General features: G+C 43.4%; 1 protein-coding gene across 1 annotated transcript in view; it reads right to left on the reverse strand.

Annotated features, from left to right (window-relative positions):
• The window catches only part of PPM1H (protein phosphatase, Mg2+/Mn2+ dependent 1H), a 726,537-nt gene that overhangs the window by 350,917 nt on the left and 356,551 nt on the right, over positions 1-19,069 (reverse strand). The gene's annotated exons all lie outside the window — the stretch shown is intronic.

Raw genomic sequence — 19,069 nt, forward strand, 5'->3', positions numbered from 1 at the left:
TGTATTAAATTAAAATACCATAAAGCTGAAACAGTCGCAGATGCGTGCCTGCTTGGCCCTCTCATCTTTCAGAGTGGATAGCTGGAGCCCTTATCTCGACTGGTCCTACCATAATGTAAATGGCTAACCAAATCACATACCACATGTCTATCAGTACCTCCACTCTTGCGGTTCAGGCAGAAAGCATCCACCCTTTACTAAACCCCTACATCGATCTTTTGGCATTATGTGAACATCTCGAAACCATAACCAAGAAAAGTTAGCAGGAAAAATTTAAGGAGAAAATCAACCTGAATTTGGGAGTAAGCAGGGTGCAATAGGTGTGAAATGGAGATCTCAGCAGTCCGCCCACTCTCCCCTAAAAATAACATTTTGCACTTCTAAACCTAGACGGCAATGATCGAGGTATAAATGCTGTAGTAGACTTGGAAAAATGCACCAATATTTTCAACAGGTGCACGAAAAGAAATAAAAGATGTAGATTTTTACATTTTCTGTCTCTTCCTAGGTATTTGTCCTGCGGTTCAGAGACTCTGCATCCGCCCATGAAGAGTTAGGAAATGTGTGTGAATTCAATACAATCCACCAGTGCAGTTCAGAAATTTGGAATGAACTTCAGCATACAACAGTGAATTTTATGAATCAGGACAACAGTCATTAATCTCAGCAATACATAGCGTACCCCATGCATTCTTAGAACTATCAATTGGGCACTTAGGGCCAAATGTACGAAAGCTTTTTCCCATAGACACAGAATGGGTAAAATCCTTTGGTACATCTGGCCCTTAGACACTGCACTTCTTATGGTAAACCTTTTCTGGCCCTGATGGTAAGAATGACATTTTTCGATGGTGCACGTGCCATATTTGAGGTTTTCATGCATCACATAGCTGTGGGAAGAAGCACAAATATGTACATCCCCCTTGCAAAAGCTCCACTACCCGACTGCTCTGAAAGTAATGTGACGTATTATGATTTCCAGAATGCTAGTGCGCTGACTGAAGTGATGACACCTGTATAGGGGTGTGCAAAGTTGTGGAGTCTGAACACTTGCAAATGAACACACTCTGACCTACAGGAGCTTAGGAGAGTAGGATAAAATAAGGGATAGCAAAACAGCAGCCGCTTAAGACATCGATTTAACTGTTAATGCTACCGGAGGAGCGGCTTAGTGTATCAAAGGAAAACGCTGCCACATGGCAGCTGTTGGGACAGAGAACGGCCCCCTACCTCACTGCGGACAGCAGGTGACCTTGCCCCAAATTCATCCACACAAGGTCTGTAGGGTTTTGATCCCTTTACAATATTCTAAAACCAGAGCCAGAGAAAGCAATGCAGGGAGGCTCGAAGAGGCACACAAGCTACAGAAACCCTGCATACCCTAGAATAGCTATTTTCTGCTTGTTTCCCATCTACAATAGTCTATAGTACCACTGTGTTAAAAGCATAATTTAATTATTTGTTAATCAAAGTAGATCAATTTACTTCTTAAGTTCACAGTTACTCCAATTTCTAGACAAACAGCACAATAAACATCCATAAAAAATATATATAAAAAGTATAAAATCATGAATGTTCTTCCCATTTAGACGATTCCAAGTCAAGAACGCTGCTCAGTTCGTAGTACACACCTGACCAGCGGGAATTACAGGTGGGTCAGACGTTTGGGTGTGGAGGGGAAAAGACAGAAAGTCCCAGTGCAGCTTATAGAGTTTCCCCTGCCTTTTCCAGGTCCTCTTTTTACCGGAAAGGCCCCCCTCCAAAGATTAAAATTTAGTTAAGTGTGCCAGGATTCTTTTTCTTTGTACCCTTGTGTGGGGACTCTGAGACTCGTCCACCCAGTAGAGTACCAAGGGCGCCATGGGCTCTAATCCAAGCAAAGAATTTAGCTCCCCTTTGCTTAATTGTGTGGTAAAACACACTCATTAATTGGGGTAAAATGGACCCCTCAATGCTGTGTGCCCTGGTGCCAGTGCACCTGCTGCACTACTGATAGTTATAGCCTCTAATCTACCTTTAATGGAATAAGCAGAAGGGCAGGTTCTGCACAGAGAGGCCTCGGAGCTGGCTGTTCAAATACACAACTACTGTCTGAAATTTTGGTATAAAGAAGGGGGCGAAACTTCCACCAGTGTGCCAAGATTTATCTATCAGAATATGGTGTCTCCACACTAGTGGTGACTGAGAAACTCCAGGGTCGGAGGTAACCACCACCAATTCCCTTTGCCAGATTGGAGACCAAAACCTTAGGAATTTTGATCAAAACTGCCAGGAGGGGGCAGCCTAGACCCTGGTTCGAGGAAGACCGCTGACTGACTGCTAAGGAATTCCACTGGAGGTGCCCTGGCATGAGGCTCATGTTACTCAGAAAGGGAGGAGCTGGGAAGCGACCCAGGAGGAAAAGCTAAAGTTGTCCACTGCAACATGAAAGAAGGACCTACACCATTCTACGAGGGTGAGGCCTTGTGACCACGGGTTGTCTCTGTAGCATGAGCAAAAGTTTTCAACCCTGCGATTGGAGGGTGGCATAGGAATAGGCACAATGCACACCTAGATAATGCACTATTCATACTATTTTCACAAATTGTGGCGTGCTACACTGGGGCATGCTCTGCCCATTGCAACAAAAATGGAAAAAGGATTCCAAGACAACAAACTGGGAAGAACCCAGTATGCACCGCAAAGGTTTTGTTCAATTTGCTGTTTTATCAAGTTTAAAAACAAGACATTAAAACGTAATACCAAATCAAGAAGTATTCATACGATCACCATACATTATTATGTACATAAATATACAGTCATTACTTCATCCACATCAAACCATGGATTTGCCGAGATTCAACCATGAATGTTACAGAAAGTCCTTCAAATGTGCATGGTCCACAAATTGAGATCCCTCCCGATGCACTTCAAGCCCAAATGTCCCTCCTTCATGGGTGATGTTAAATGAAAGATAAACCACAAAGAAAGAAAAAAAACAGGAAACAAGGACGACTGTCAATCATGATGTCACAGACCAGAAGAAAACCACTTCCAACACCTTTCAAACTGAGTGACTGCGTGTCAAACAAGCATCATGCTAGTGATGAACGTGGTAACAGTGTCCAGAATGCACTTTGTCATTGATTACACCCCTGCCACCAATGCGTCCCCTCCATAAAGGGTGCAAAACATGACCGTGTTACCAGGAAGTATATTCGTGCAGAGAGATCATGCCGCTTGTGATACAACTCAGAAAACATGCCTGGAAAACAAACAAATGAAACAACATTAGCCACCGTCCAGGAAGTGGCTTACTTCCTCACTACAGTTGTGTAGCTCAAACAATGCCGAAAACAAATGATTGTCTGGGCGTTCCCGAACTGGAAAAAGGAGTAGTTGAAAACCAGAGAACTCAGTGAATCTACTACAGCCAGGTGCATTACACTCGACAAGTACACGTGTGCTCGGGGATGTATAAAAAATACCTTTAAAAGAAGATGCTAAGGACACGTGGTAATTACTGGACCACCTCATCGGCAAACACGGGGGTGTGACTGGTCAATTGCTGTAAAAGACATAACGAAGACCAGGGTTGACTATGATGTAAACAAAGTTACTAAAAAACGGAACAAAATGTGGACTTTGTAAGCCTACCCGAACCTAGGACTCCTCCAGCACACTAGTGATCGAGCTCTTACTGACAAAAAGAAACCACCGCCCTTAACCACCCAAATGCTCAATGTAAAGAACGATCGTCCAACGAGGAACCCGATTGGGCCAGGTAAAAGTAAACACCCACGAAAGACTCACGGTGCTCAGTCTATCAACTAGATCATGAACTACAGTGTGAGTTACTCATTTACCCACAAGTGTGATGCTATTCACTGAGGTGACTGACATGTTATCAGTAGTTGTGAAGGGTAGCAGACATATTGTCAGCGATTATCATAGAATTGAAGGTGTAGGAAGGAGCGGCTATGAAAGTACTGAATAAGTCAGAGAAAACATGACAATTCTTATTTGTCATTTAGGCCTCGTGGGCAAATGTATCAAAGAGTCTAATCCAAAAAGATTCCCGTTGTGACGTGAATCTTACATAATTAACTTCAGGACTAATTTTGACAACCTCCAAAACCCGGAAACGTAACTGGGCTATACTGTGTTTGAATTACAGCCAATGAGCTACTAGAATCGAAGAAGTGTTTGTGTTGCTGATCTTACCTATGTGCTCTTTAATATGAATGTTTATCTTCCCTTTTGTTTCGCCAATGTATGCCAGGCCACAAGGGCATTTAATGCATTATATCAAATGGGATGCGTTGCAATTCGTGGAATGTTTCAGCTTGACAGGCTGACCTGTGGTGGGATAATTGATGATATTGCCCGTGATAACGTTATTACCTTGGATAAAGTTATGGCTCTTGGTGGTTCCAGTCCAAGTAGTAGTGGAGGTTACCTTTGTAGATGTCCAAATTTCTTACAGATTTTTTGACAGGGCATTTGCAGACAATGGCTTTTGATTGAAAATGCCTTTGAAATCAGGTTCTGTTTGTAGTAATTCCCGCCTTTTGCTTATAATTCTCTTCATAAGTGGCGATTTGGTGGAGAATTTGGACACAAAAATGTTTCTATCAGTTTTTGAAGATAACTTTCTCTGTTGTAAGTGGTGTGTTCAACCGCATTGGCTTTGATCACTATGTTGTTGAGTTAGTCTCAGGGGTAACCTTGTGCCAAATATAATAATTTATATTCCTCCAAACTAGCCGTGCAAAAATGGGCACTGTCAGAGTTCTGTTTTAAAGCTAACCACCATGAAGTATGGTGGTGCTAGAAGGATTGGGATCACAATCCAGGGTCTCCCTCAATGAAGAACCATAGTGCTGGAGGAAATCCTACAGCGACTGAGCGGCCTATTTTAAGACCTGAGTATTCTTTAATATGGCCAGGGCTGAGGACCTAGTTTGTTTGGGTGGTGGGTTTTATGGTTTGGCTGGAGGAGAACCCAAACTGCAAGATCCACTGTGTGGCGAGCACCACAACTGCTATGCAGCTTCCTCAACTAGTGCTGGTGCCGTCTCTCATAGGCGCTGAAAGTAGGTGTGGGGGGGCAGCATCCCCCAAAATTACCATGCTGGAGTTCAGAAGGTGAACAAGTAATAAAGATGCCTTTAAATTTTGTGTTTATCTTGTCAGGTTTGCTGTGCATTCAGAGAAAGGTCAAACGTCAGGCTAAGTCTTCTGAAAAATTGCTGCTTATCCAGAAACTGGTGTTTATTTTTATTTCTCTGACTGCAAAGTGAGAGGATTTGTAAAAGTGAGATAGTTGAGAATATTGCTGAGGTACAGGAGTTGAAAGGAAAGGCTGTAGGATGTCTATTTTTAATAACACAGAACATCGTGTAAATGCCTGTAAAATAGCTATATACATATTCCAAAATATATAAGCAATTCTGAAAGCACAAATGAAACACATTTTTGGTAATTCTGAAGTGTGAGGGAAACCAAGATTTTATTAGCATCAAAACAAACCAAGACACTTTACTTGGTGATTAATTTGCTAAAACCCGATTTCCACACATTGTGCCCTATGTAGATTTACCACTGCATATCTATGCAAGTGTAGTCACTGTATCAATGGAACTACCTCAGCAGTGCTCCAAATGCACCAGTGGCTGCATACCACACCCTCATCACTCTCCTGAATGAGTATGGCACATTTGCTACCCTTGTTCTTTGTGTGATACTTGGATTTTTCACAATCCTTATGACTTCAGTGAAATAATATTAATGGCAGCACCGCCACTCTGAACAATGTTTCAGCACCACTTCTGTCTCCACTCACAAGGTTCACTGTGCCATTGCTGTAGACCGCTCACAAGCCTGTTGTGCCGGAGCTCAGACAGTGTCCTGTACACACTGTAGATCATGTTGTGCTCCCTGTATGGAGCACCACGGCCCTGCCAACCAACAACCAATCAGAGGATTGATAACAGAGTGCTGTGCAACACCTGGAAAAAACAGAGCTGTGGGCATAACAAAGAACATACAGACATGGAGTGAGTAACTACAAGTGCTGTAACCCCAACCAGGTGACCCCTCCAAAGACTTACAGTGTTCCCAGACCGCAGGAAGAAACAGAGAAACTGTTCTGGACTTTGTGCAAGAATGATAGGATTAGAAATGTCCTACTGAAACAACCTATGCTATATCGCCAGTAACCATTGAGTACTACAAGAACTCCCAGTATAATTTGATGCCACTTGATACATTAGCTGACACCCGTACTGACACCCGTACTCTGTTTGGAGCCCTGCCCTTGCCCCAAGACAAAGCTCTGCTGGTCCGATCTTGCCTCCACCGCTGCTCAACACACCTTGCATGTCTCTCAGTCCACACCCTGAATGACTCATCTCCTCACAATGCCCTCACTGGCTTCCTCTTCAGCATCTTCCAATAATCGCGGGACTGTGCAGCCTGCTCAGTTACCAGATCCTCCTCCAGGATATCTCATCTAAGTGCATCCTAAAGCATGAAATGATCTTTGAGCGGTGGGGTGGTAGTTTATTAGTATACTTGTACAATCAGGTAAAATCAGAAGACATCAGCTGACTTTGCGAAGGTTGATATCATCTAGTATTGCCAGACTCCGAAGGGTGAGTAACAAAAGCTCCCTTCTCTACAGTCCAAGCGAGGTAATCTGATATCAGGAAGTATCTCGGAGGCTTGGTGGGCATTTGTCCCTATTTTTAGCCACCTGGGGTACTTTCATATTACATAAAACACTTTAGATGCATGTGAGGTCTCTCCTAAAACGATTGGGTGTTGATGGAAATTTAGCATCCATGCAATTTACAGTGGGTGTTTCCTGCTTTGGTGATGTGGGTCACGCACCTATGTCATATTCCAGACGAAGGAGCACTAGCAAAAATACATAAGGAACGCCCTAAGATGCCACTGAGTGGTGCCCAGTTAGTGTGACATCTCAAGGGCCTTTTGGGAGTGAGCTAGTAGGTCCTGTGAACAGGCCTCCACCATGGACCATATTCATTTAACCCTCCAAAGCTAGGCCGACGATGCACTTAGAGACACTGACAGTGCATCAGGTGCCATTCTGTCAATGCCTCAGCAGGCGCCCCCTGCTCCCTGACCTTATAAAAGGTGCTCAGCCTTTGACTGCGCCAATCAGTGCGAGGCCTCCAGGGCCCTCTCGAAAGCTATTGTAGTGAAGCATGAAGAGGGGAATAAACTGCTGCTCTGTGTTTCTCTGTTCCACTTTCTTCAGCCTATATCTGAACTACCAGAGTTTAAGCTTTTTTCTGCATTCGGATGGGCTGTGTGCACGGACGTCATTTAGGGGTTCGCCAGAAGTCGCAATGTGGCACCTGGCTTGCCCCTTGCGGCCACTAGCACTGTCTTTGTGACCCTTAGCCTCAGAGCTGGCAAAATCAGTGCCAGGAACACGGGGGTAGCTCGTCCTTTCAGAAGTTGCTTGGGGCTCCTCTTCCTTGATTTCAATCAGTTTTTTAAGTAGATTAATAGAGAATAATAGCATATTATTCACTATAAATGCAGTGGCGGATGGAAGTTTTAGGAGGGAGGGGGCAGGCGGGAAGCACACTCACACTCATTCTTTCACACATGCATGCACACACAGCCATTAACAACACTCATCAACATTCAAACATGCACGCATGCACCTAACATTAATTTAAAAAGATCACACACACATGCACTTACCTTTAGCCTCGGAGGTCCCAGGAGGGTTGGGACTACTGCCTTCCCTCACTGGCTGACCAATGAGGGAAGGCAGCAGTCCCAATTTTGTCACAGAGTGGGTTGGGGTCAGTGAGACTGCTGATCCCACCCCATTCTGTGTCACTGATTGACACTCGCCCTGGGCGCTTCAGGGCTTAAACCTGAAGCGCCCAGGTTGAAGTCAATGAGTGACGCTTCCCTCATCACCCAGGGGAAGGCCTTGAGGGACCTCTGCTGGGCCGAGGAGGTCACGCCGATAGGAGCTGGGACCTCTTTAGCCAAGCAAAGTTCAGCTCAGGCAGCCAGGAGTCTGCGCAAATCGCGCAGGTCTGGTCCTGGCTGCCTGACCTGACCATGAAGAGTGTCTGTCAGGGTGACTTTTGTTCAGTCTGACCGGCACTCTTCATTAGGGGCCCTAAAGGACGGGTGGCGCCTGTATAAATGTGAAAACGGGGGACATTTAGCTGGAATATGACGCTCCCTCGTAGCCGTGGTAAGTAAAAAAACATTTAAATGTATGTTGTGTGCGTGCTTGCGGGTGAGTGTGTGCTTATGTAAAAGAGGGTGTTGTGTGAGTGAATGTGTGTATGTATAAGCGTGTGTGTGAGTGAAAGGAAGGATGAAATGGCGCGTGATGTCACTTCCGCTACCCCTGGCAGTTTAGTGAATTGACGTTCATGGCTGTGTGCCTGATGCTGATGCAGCCCCAGATTTGCAGGATGTAAACTAAATGTGCAAGTACCACAAGTTGATTCGTCTTAAATAAAGTCAGAGTTCGCGATTATCATCAGCATGGATAATTGTTCGTTGTTGTGCATTTATGTATTTACTGTCAGCACAAAATCACTTTCAGAAAGAGCCATCCGACTGTTGGTGCAGAAAATTTGCCGGAATAGCTGACTCTCTTCGTTTGCTCAGCAACCTTTAAATGGTCTACTTTGCCAAATTCATTCACTCTCAGAAGGAGATGTACACAAAGGGCTGCTCGGTAAAAGTTAAAAAAAAAACTTTCTGCAATAAGATTCGTTTTTCTGACGTTTTAAAGACTTGATATAAGAGACGTATTATGCACAACCCAGCACAACAAATATTTGAATCTGATTGTTAAATAAACACTGACAAACATGCCCCGTTTTCTTTGATATCAGTTTAACAACTATATGAGAAATGTATAATTTATTCTCAATTCTACTCAGTTTATATCAATTTGGATCTGAGACTGCTCCTTGCTTCGTATATATTATTCATTTATTCAGTGGTGTTATTGAGTGCTGAAAATCACACTTTAGTCAATTCAGCAAGCTAAGACGTAAGACAAAAGCCCGTGGGACTCAGGGAAGTGAAAGTTACATTTCACTCTATTGTGGGAAGTCACCCAAGTCACGTTCCTTGATTCCGATCCCAATTTGGTGTGGATATTAGCCAAAGGCAAGTAGATAGTTTGCTTGTCAGGGGCTTCTTGAACTGTATGCACATACTCTGAGCTCAGTACGTAGCCTCACATCTCGAACCTGTCTTTGTGTTTCAGGCACTTGTAGGTCCATGGATTTATTAAGTGTCCAGGTGCTGATCACAGGTTCCAAGATGGTGCACAAGCGGGTGCCATTTTCTACAGGTAACCTGGAACTGTAGTTCAATAGGCGTTGTGCATGGAGCATGGGGTTTTTACTCTGATTCTTGCACCTGTTAAAAGACAATCTAGGAATTTTAGGGCTGGTTTTAAGTTGTCACTGTTTTGGAGAGTAAGGTTTAAACGAGCTGTTTGATTTTGTAGTATTTTCAGCCTATCTATGTCCTTGACTTAAGAAGCTCAGCATACATAAGTTTGCAATACTCCAGAAGTGCCTAAGCCAGAATTCTATTTTAGATTTATTCATGGTCTGTTTATGGGAAGGTGATAGCTTGCTCAAGTAATTATATCCATCATGTCGATACCAGTTACTGTAGTGGTAGACAGAGGAATGAATCAAACAGAATCAGAATGAGAGAGACCTCATAGGTTCCCAAGGTGGATGGCTTTCAGGGGCCATCTGAGAAGCACTGGGGCTGGCTGTATGCCCCTCAGTGCCAGATTAATGTTTTTTCATCCAGTAGAAAACACAAATTACGCACAAAGAAACGTATGCTTGGTTCCCTGGTTTGGTTTTTAGTTGTAAATGGATTCGGTTATTATTGGTATACATCTGAAATGGCAACTGATACTGTCCTGGGTGCTGTCCTACAGACTGCATATAGGATGATCAATTGTGGGCATGGGAAGGGTGTCCCTTGAGGTTCACTGTAAAACGCTGTGCAAGATGTTCAACTCATCCAATCCACATGTGTTGGTTATATAAATAGACAAGAAATACTGGCCCCACTGCAGGATAGTATATGACATACCAATAATGTCCCTGAACTTTCTCATAAACATGTAGTGATCAATTGTTTCATGTGTAGCTGAAAGGAGGAGATTCAGGGCTGCTTTGCTGCCTCTACCAAGTGGAAGAGACGCTCTTCTCCATTCATGGCCAGAGCATTTACAGTTACCCTCGCAGGTCTAAAGCCTCTTTAGTGGCCATGAAGAAGGTGATTTAGTTTTGCATGAACTTCTATGTTGACTGGCTGCTTCCCTTTTTGAACTTTTACCCACGTAAGGGAGGTTAAGACAGGTCAGTAAACTGCAAAAATGCAAGAGCAGGAAGGAACTGTTTTTGGCACGATGTTAGGCAGAGGCAAGTTCAAAGTTTTGGCATTTGGTTTTGCCGTCTCTTCAGTCACAAAGCATTTGAAGGTGGGTAAGAAAGCACTCTAGAGAAGGGAAGCTGGGAGGCTTTGAAGTGAATCCGGCCTGTTGATGAGAGAATCATTGATATCAGTGATTTTGGATTAAAAAAAAACCCAGAAGGTCTTTAAAGGGCTTTAAGATTAACACAGGTATTGTTTTTAGTACCCATGGGGTGTATAGTACCAAGTAAATATTGAATATCTTGTTTGATTTGGGATCTTGCAGACCCATGTTGCACTTTAGACTTTCTTGGTTCTCCTGATAGTTTTACTGTAGTGCATTAGGCATATCGTGCATTGTGCCCTTCTTTCTTGGATCACCAACTTACGTCAGTGGCGTTCTAGATTGGAGATGGTGTCTTTTATCTTTGCCACCTTCCGACTTTGACGCCTGATTTGGTCTTTCTTGTTCTGGGTGGGACTAGAATGCTGAGTGCGGTAGAGATGACGTGACAATGGCCATCCAGCAGGTCCTGATCAAAGAGTCCATTCACTGCTCTGTAGGTTGCCACACACTTGTTAGTGCTAACTATTCTAAAGTGCCTGATACAGACAGTTGGAAACATTCTCCCGATTCGAGGATTACGGAAGTAAAAAAGGCATGAAAGAATGAGGTAGATCAGTGGTTCCCAACCTGTGGTCCGGGGACCCCTGGTGGTCCGCAAAGCATCCTCAGGGGGTCCGCTACTGCTTAGAAAATTAAACAATATTAACAGATTAGGTCCCCAGCTTACAGTAATGACTTAGTGGGGGGTCCCCGGACTCCAATAATGAGTCAGTGGGGGTCCCCAGGTTCCAGTAATCATAAAGTGGGGGTCCACAGAAGTCAAAAGGTTGGGAACCACTGAGGTAGATAATGCAGCGGTAAGAAGAGGCCTGTAATTGTACTGTCGAATGATAGGATTCTATATGAAATGTAAGTGCAAGACTGAGTGTGTGGTCAACTCTGTGTGATGTAACACATCATAATCACAGCAGTGACAACAAGCCATCTTTTTCGGATTAAATTCTGTAATATTTCAATGTATGCAAAATACAAAATGTAATGCCCCTTTAAGGTGGGCAACAGAAAGAACAAAAAATTGGCAGAAACTAAAAGTTTCTCTTATGATAAGTTTCATGCATGAAATAAATACATGAACTATCAGTCAGTCAGTCACTCAATGATCTTTATTCGGTCTAAAACATGACCATAAAAGCAAAGAATGAAAGTACATTTATAAACATTCATAGGCAAAATCACGAATTCATTTAATGCAGTTAAAAAGAATAAATAATACATCTTTAAGAACAGCAGGCAATATTATTGTACACATTTAATACCGATGGTTCACAAAGCATATTTCCTTCTTAATTTTATTGCAGAGGAAATATAATTGAGCACAGCAAAACAGATTATTGGGGAAGCTAAACATTGTAAAAAAGACAGCCCTTATTTGTATGATATAAAGTGCATATGAGATAAAATTGCAAAAAGAACAGATGATTGACGGAATGCTGAACAATGCAGCCATTCCCAGACATGGGTCCTGTGCTTGCTATGCCACCAGATTCAAGCTATCCTGGCTGATAAAGGGTGATACCCTGAAACCAGTCTCAGGATGCTTGTTTCTGGTCCAGGAAGGACCTGGCCTGGCAGTTCAGGCTGGACTGTTCTCATGGGGAACAGGGTCAAGACTGATTTGCATATAGCTGGGTCCAAACTGGAATGGCATGGCAAGCCAAAAAAACTGATGGATTAAACCCAGATCTGTGACTGGGGGTGAATGCTTGATTTGCTCTGCATTCCGTCTACCATCTCTTGTTTTTGTATATGGGATAAAATTGGGCATAGAAATCGGAGCCTTAAACTGCAATACCGGGTGCAAAATAGCATAAAGTGTGTCATAGATTGGGAAGCGGCAGCATCGCATGGACAGAATGGGAGGGAAGACAACCAGGTGCCTGTCACAGGGAACGTGACTAAAAAGTGGACCAAGTTTAATCTTAACCTGGTTAGATAAAATCTATGTTCAGGATTTGGAACCCATGTCCAATATGGTCCCATCCCTGATGTAGAGGAGATTGGCACGTATCCAAGAACAGAGGTCATATCTAATGACTTAACTATTCTAGCCTTCTCCCTGTGGGATAGAAATCTTTGTTTGACCAGTTCCTTGGATTTGGATCCAATAGGACCAGGAGACTCAAAGAGAAGGCTCAGACCCAACTCTTTAAAGGTAGCCTTAACATAAGCTAACCAGAGAATGGCAAACATATTGGTTAAATGTAGGCAATCCTCCAGCACACTTTTAGAAAAAACAGTCTTGAGAGTTCCCCATAATTTTGAAAACAGTAGGCCAAACTACATTGGTCCTCCAAAATTCCCCTACCCAGTTTTAAGTTTCAAATACAGCTTGGGTGGTTTTGGATATAGATAAAAGCCTACAAACAAATTTCGACTGCCAGCAATCTCCCAAGTGGAGCATATGCCCATTGTCCTGCTCCATAAACTCCTACAGAGAGGCTCTCACTTTTATATAACTGGGTCATCTGCTTAAGTGATTTATGGCCTAACTTTTTAGTGAAAATATAGACTGATTAACAAGAAGCTGTTTTCTCTGATTGAATAGTCTATCCACATCAAATTAACATCAAACAAAATGACCAAGTAAATAAAATGGGATATCTTGGCAATAGGAGTCCCCCCCCCCCCCAACATAATAACCTTTAGTTCTGGTGTTTTTGGGACCATAAGTAAGGATGAAAGATTTCTGTTGGTTAACCTATAGGTTCATATTAGTCATAACATTATTAAACCATTTAAAAGGTTCTGCAGGCCACTAGCTATTTGTGCTGCGAGGATTGCGCCATCCACGTATAGAAGTACCGGGACTGGCTGAGAACCAACTTTGGGAATGTTCTTGCTACAAGATTTCAGGACTGCAGCTAATGAAGTAATGTAAAATAGGAACAAAAAAGGTGCAGAGGTACAGCCCTGCCTTTCCCATCCGGAGACCTTAATAGAGTGTGTACATTCTCTGTTTTGTGTATAGCATACTTTTGTGGTTGTATCCCAATGTGGGTGCCTAACAAGATCCAATAATAGGGGGATGACTCCAGCTTGCTCCATTAAAACCCACAAGTTTGCCCTGTCCACTAAGTCAAAAGCACAGGGGAGGTCTATAAGGGCCACATGTAAATCGCCTCTCCTGGCTTTGACATATTTCCCTATTATTAAAAATAAGTTGAGTGCCTGCTTGACTGTACATAGGCCAGGCCGAAATCCATATTGGACCACTGAGAAACAAGAATTAATCTCTGCCCATTGCTCCAATTTGCCTAGAATTACAGGCCCCACAATTTTGACAGTTTGAGTCTAGTAGTGAAATTGGGGGGTAACAGGCTGGGAGGTACCTATCGTCTTTTTTATAGATTGCCACAATGATGGATTCCTTCCAACCATCAATTAGACCCATCCTGACCACAGCTCTGAGTACATTTGTAATTAGCGGGGCCCAAAAAGCTAAGTTATGTTTGAACAAGTCTGTGAGAACCCTGTCGGGGCCTGGTGCCTTCCCAGCAGTTGAACTCAAGATAGCTTTAGTTACATGTACAGGATCAATGAACTCAGCAAGCCATTGATCAGCAAAAAAGTGGGAGTCTACACTGCTTTTCAGAGGGGGAGAATTCGCTACCAGATTGTACGTATCAAACATAAAAGGGAAATGGGTGATCCAATCACATTTGAGGATATGGCACGCTATTCCAGTTACTGGGCCATCTGAAAAACGGGATGATTTATAACTTCCCAAAAGACCAAATTATCTTTCAGCTGGGCCGCTTTTTCCAACACTTCCAATGCTTTTTGTCTAATTTCTTGTTTCCTGTTCTCTAGAGCCCTTTTATAAACCTTCCTGGCCACCCACATAGCCCCTATATAACAAGGGGTCTTGTTAGTAGCCTTTTTAAGAGCTTTAACTGCTAGGGTACAATAGGGGCTAAACCATGAGTGAAGGGGACGCTCCTTGGGTGGCTTATTTCTAGTTAACATACAAGAAGTCATTCTACAGAATGCTATGAAACTTTCTCGGATCTCACTGGTCTTTGACAAGCAGAAAGGCAACAAGCAATATTCTCATAAGCATCAATAATCAGATCTTGGAAATACATGCTGGGCTCAATATGTTATCATTTCAGACTGCCTCTCTTGTTCTCGGAGCAATATATGGGGAGCTTAGCCATTCCCTTTGGGCTAGGATGCAAAAAAATAGAAAACCTTCAGATAATGAGGTTATGGTCACTAAGAGGCAAGGGATACACCTCATAACTCACCAGTTTGTGAGCGAGGTCATCCGAGAGTAACATGAAATCTATAATGCTACCCTTCCTCTTCCTCCAAATGCTGGCAGAGGAGCAGTGTACTGGCTATTTGTATCTGATGAGAAGGACAGATTATGAGTGAGTACTATCTGATTTAAGGGTTCCCTATAATCCGAATTTGTAAAATGACCAACATTGATGCTGCATATGCTGCTCTCACTATCGATGCATTTCACAATATTAAAATCACCCGCCCCTGTGATTGATACAGGTTTTCTCTCACTATGCACAAGTTCCAAAACTAATTGAGAAAAAAAATAAAATAATCGTTTATTAAAATCAGAATAATTGATTTTAGCTGACAAAAACTTAAAATCTGATAGCATGGTTTGGTAGCTAGGACCTTGACCTTCAAATTTCTAATGGTAACGGAAATAAATATAGCCAAGCCCCCTTTTCCTGTTCCTGCCACTGATGGAATGTCAGGGGTACAATAAGTTTTAAAACCATCAATGTGGACGGGGTCGAAGGCCCAATTCTCCTAGCAGCATATTACATTAAAGTTATGGATAAAGGATAGCCAGTCCTTGTTCGGCAAGTTCTGGCAAATCCCAGTTATGTTCCAAGATAGAAGCTGAAAATCTAGACACCCCTCTTCTTGGCTCCCGGTTGTGCTATGATTTGGTGCAGGCTGGGGATTTGTGGGCGGTATAGGCGCAGTATCTTAATGGCTAGTTTCTCCATCCGAGAAAGCAGCTGAACACCATAAGTCAATATCTAAAAGGCTTGATAACACTTCAGAACAGTTAGTGAGCGCGACTGGTGCCACGCTCGCTGCTCCCTGAGTATTTCCCCTGCTTGCTCTAATCTGTACGTCGGGGCATTGGCGAGGATTGATGGTAAAAAAAGACCAATGGGCGGCAACGCACGTTTGATTGCTGTAAAGACAAATAGCTCAAGCGTGACAGCAGAGATTTAGGTATTGTGCCCACCCAGTTCACCCTGCGGGCCATAAGGATTTTATCAACTACTGTAAATTGGCAGCCTGCATTTTTCTTGCACCAATAAGATGCCTTATTTATAAGGCTTTGAACATTCTCTTGGACTCCTCCTTTCAGAGGCGGAACCCCCTCCAAGATGACCGTATAGAGGTTGCTTTCAGGGGGCAGATGTAAACAATCTAATTGCCCCTTTGAAACTGGAAATGGGGGCCGCTGGGTACGGAAAATAGATTCCGGGTTCCTGGAAGGGTAGGAGTGTTTGTGCTCATAGTTATGTGTATCTTTAGCACCTTTATCCCAGGAATTCAGTTGGACATTAGGGGCATTGCTGGCAAGGCAATGATTTGCTGTTCTCCTGTGTTGCTTAATACACCTCTATGAAAGGCCTCAACCACAGATTGCATTTTCTCTGATAAAATTTAAATGTGGCCCCACATTCCTTCCTGCAAAGAAGTCAATATAGTCTCCACTAACCCAACAATAGATTGACAACGAGTTTTAAAGGCATTGTTAATGTTGATCATGGTTAGAAGATTATGTACTGCAACTGACTATGTAGTGCCAGGGGGTGGTAAAGATTTGTTTTGATCTGTGCAAAAACATCCATGGGGTATGGGCTGTTAAAGATGGGCCAGCTCTGCTCCCTTCATCATGCTTCCTTTTAGATGGTGCTGCCATTGCGGAAGTGGGACAAGGTGATGCCAGACTTATAGCGCTTATGTCCTCATGCCCTACGCATGGGTTATTTTACCTTACTCTTTTTCTGCCTTGTGGCTTTCTGATTAGGAGGGATACCTGCTGAACCATCTTTGTCAGTTGTAACAATTGGAGTCAAATTAGATTCCATGCCAAGGGCCCTCAATTTGATCTCAGTTGGTGAGAGGGGATCAGTGATCAGCTTTTGCACTGCCTCAATGCGATCCTCCACCAAGTTAATTTGGTGGAGATTGCTCCCATGGCTGCGGTTAGATACGAGCTGATGGGGCAGTGGAGCGCAGGCCCTTACGCCCCTCCCTCTTGCACCAATGAAGTCTTTTCTTCCCCATTGATATGAAAGTAATCCTTGAAAATAGCCAGAAAGGTGGAAAAGGCAAGGTCTGTCACGCTCTATAGGTAGCACACAAAGTCAAAAATGCAGAGAAAATAGAGTGGTAACCCTGCTTACTGGATATGGTAATCCACTCGCCAAATGAATAAAGCCACTACCAAAAATGAGAAACAACAAGACGTGGTCCAGCCCAGCCTCGTTTGGCCGTGAATGGGCACAGACGGGCCTCCTCTTGGCCTGGTCTTCTCCAGGGGTCAGGCCCGGTTGCGTCCTGCGCTGCGGAGAGAGAGACATGTTTTAATAGCACCAAGTGTTCCAGCCCCTCCTTCAGGCACAAAGGCAGTGTGGTGTGCAGCAGGCCTAGCTGGGGAACGTAGACCCGCCCCAGCAGGTGTTGGCAGTTCAAAATCAATGTCCTGCACCGTGGGAAAGGAGGAGCGCTTTAATAGTGCCAAGAGTTGCAGCTCCTCCTTCAGGCACAAAGGCTATGTGGTGTACAGCAGGGCTTGCTGGGGGACGTATCCCCTACCCAGCTGGCCGTGGTAGTTCAATATTAATGTCTTGTGCCGCGGACAGGGAGACACGCTTTATTAGCACTAAGCATTGCAGCCTCTCCTTCAGACACAAAGGCAGTTCAAAATCAATGCCATAAACTATCATTCTCCCATAACGTTGGCAAACAGGCCGTTTACCAGTTTTGGGATTATACTTGGACTAGGCCAGCTGAACATGTCAGTGTTGGGGATGTGACCTGAGTCCAAATGTCTACGGCAGAATCAGACAGACAAATATTGGACTGCGCTACCCTTTAAGCTAATATGCCACTTAAATAGACACAATCTGTAAGTAAAATAGACACAATCTGTAAGTAAAATAGTCTTTCCGCTGATTGCTCCTCTGAAGACCTCAACTATCTTCGTAAACATCACTGACATCAATGTCAGTGATAAAACTCAATAATTTATTCCGTGTTTGAAACAATGTTAAATCAACGTTTGTTAAAATTACCTCTGACATTTAGCAAGTAGACAATTGACAATGCTCCTATACTAAAGAATTGATCACTAAGGGCCCGATGTATCAAAGGATTTTACCCATTCTGTGTCAATAGGAACATACTTTGGTACATATGGCCCTAAGAGTGTTAAATGACCGCTTATAAACTTGGAAGACAATATTACTTTTTGTTTGAATGCATTAAAAAACGTAAGGACAAAGAAAAGACTATTTCAGAAAATCTTTTTTTCGTAAAACTGAATTATGCCAGTCTAGAACACCAGTGCAAATCCATTCTGAGAAGCAGAAGGACCAGATACTCTAGATGGTGAATGACACAACTTTTGGCATGCACATGGCCGTTGTGATCAGGAGGTGTCTGATTATCCGTAAAAATGAGCATATCAAAGCAATAAGATCTTCCTCCGTAGCCACCAGAGGAAATCCCATGACCTTTAAATATGCATCCATCATTGTGTTTTCAAAAGTTTAAATGATGGAGTTCCAATTCAGCATAGCTAGCACACCTTCAAAGAGTGCGTCCGCATCACGATTTGTGGTGAAATCTCTGTCCTCTGTGTCTTGAGCTTTTATCTTCATATGTATTGCTGTAGCTTCAAACCCGTCACCACCATCTCCTTTTTTCCACAGATGTGTCTCGCCATCTATTGTGGTCTTCTCAACAGTATTCAGGTTTTCCCCAATAGTGTTCTTGAAGCATGCAGCTTCTCTCACCATCCTCTCATCAGGTCTTACAGGGCATGGTCACCAGGTCCATTCTCTAATTATGTTTTTTTCCCCTTGTCTGGGGCTGAAAAAAATATAATCTCTTCTCGGGTACTTTTCTGACACACTACCACAAACAATCAATACTCTGCCATGAAACAGAAAATGGCTGAGCCTGGAGCCAAGGCAATGAAAATGCTACATTGCACTCTGTAGTGTTCCCCTCCTCCACAGCTCTTCTCCACTACATTGTGCCAGGTGACAGAAAGCATAACGATACCAGCTACATACTTGTTCCAAAAGTGACTCCTCCACATTGTAAATCCTGTCCATGGCCATGTCACGCTGCCCTGGGCCTCATTTTCACTGAATGCAGTGAGTTTCTGAGGCTCCACCCATGAGGCAGCCATCATCTCCACGGCCACCTCTATCAAAAAGGCTTTGAAGGTATCTGCAGTATCAGCAGCCCCTCAAACAGTCCTGCCACCAGTAG

Source organism: Pleurodeles waltl, chromosome 4_1, assembly GCF_031143425.1.
Source record: "Pleurodeles waltl isolate 20211129_DDA chromosome 4_1, aPleWal1.hap1.20221129, whole genome shotgun sequence".
NCBI lineage: Eukaryota > Metazoa > Chordata > Amphibia > Caudata > Salamandridae > Pleurodeles > Pleurodeles waltl.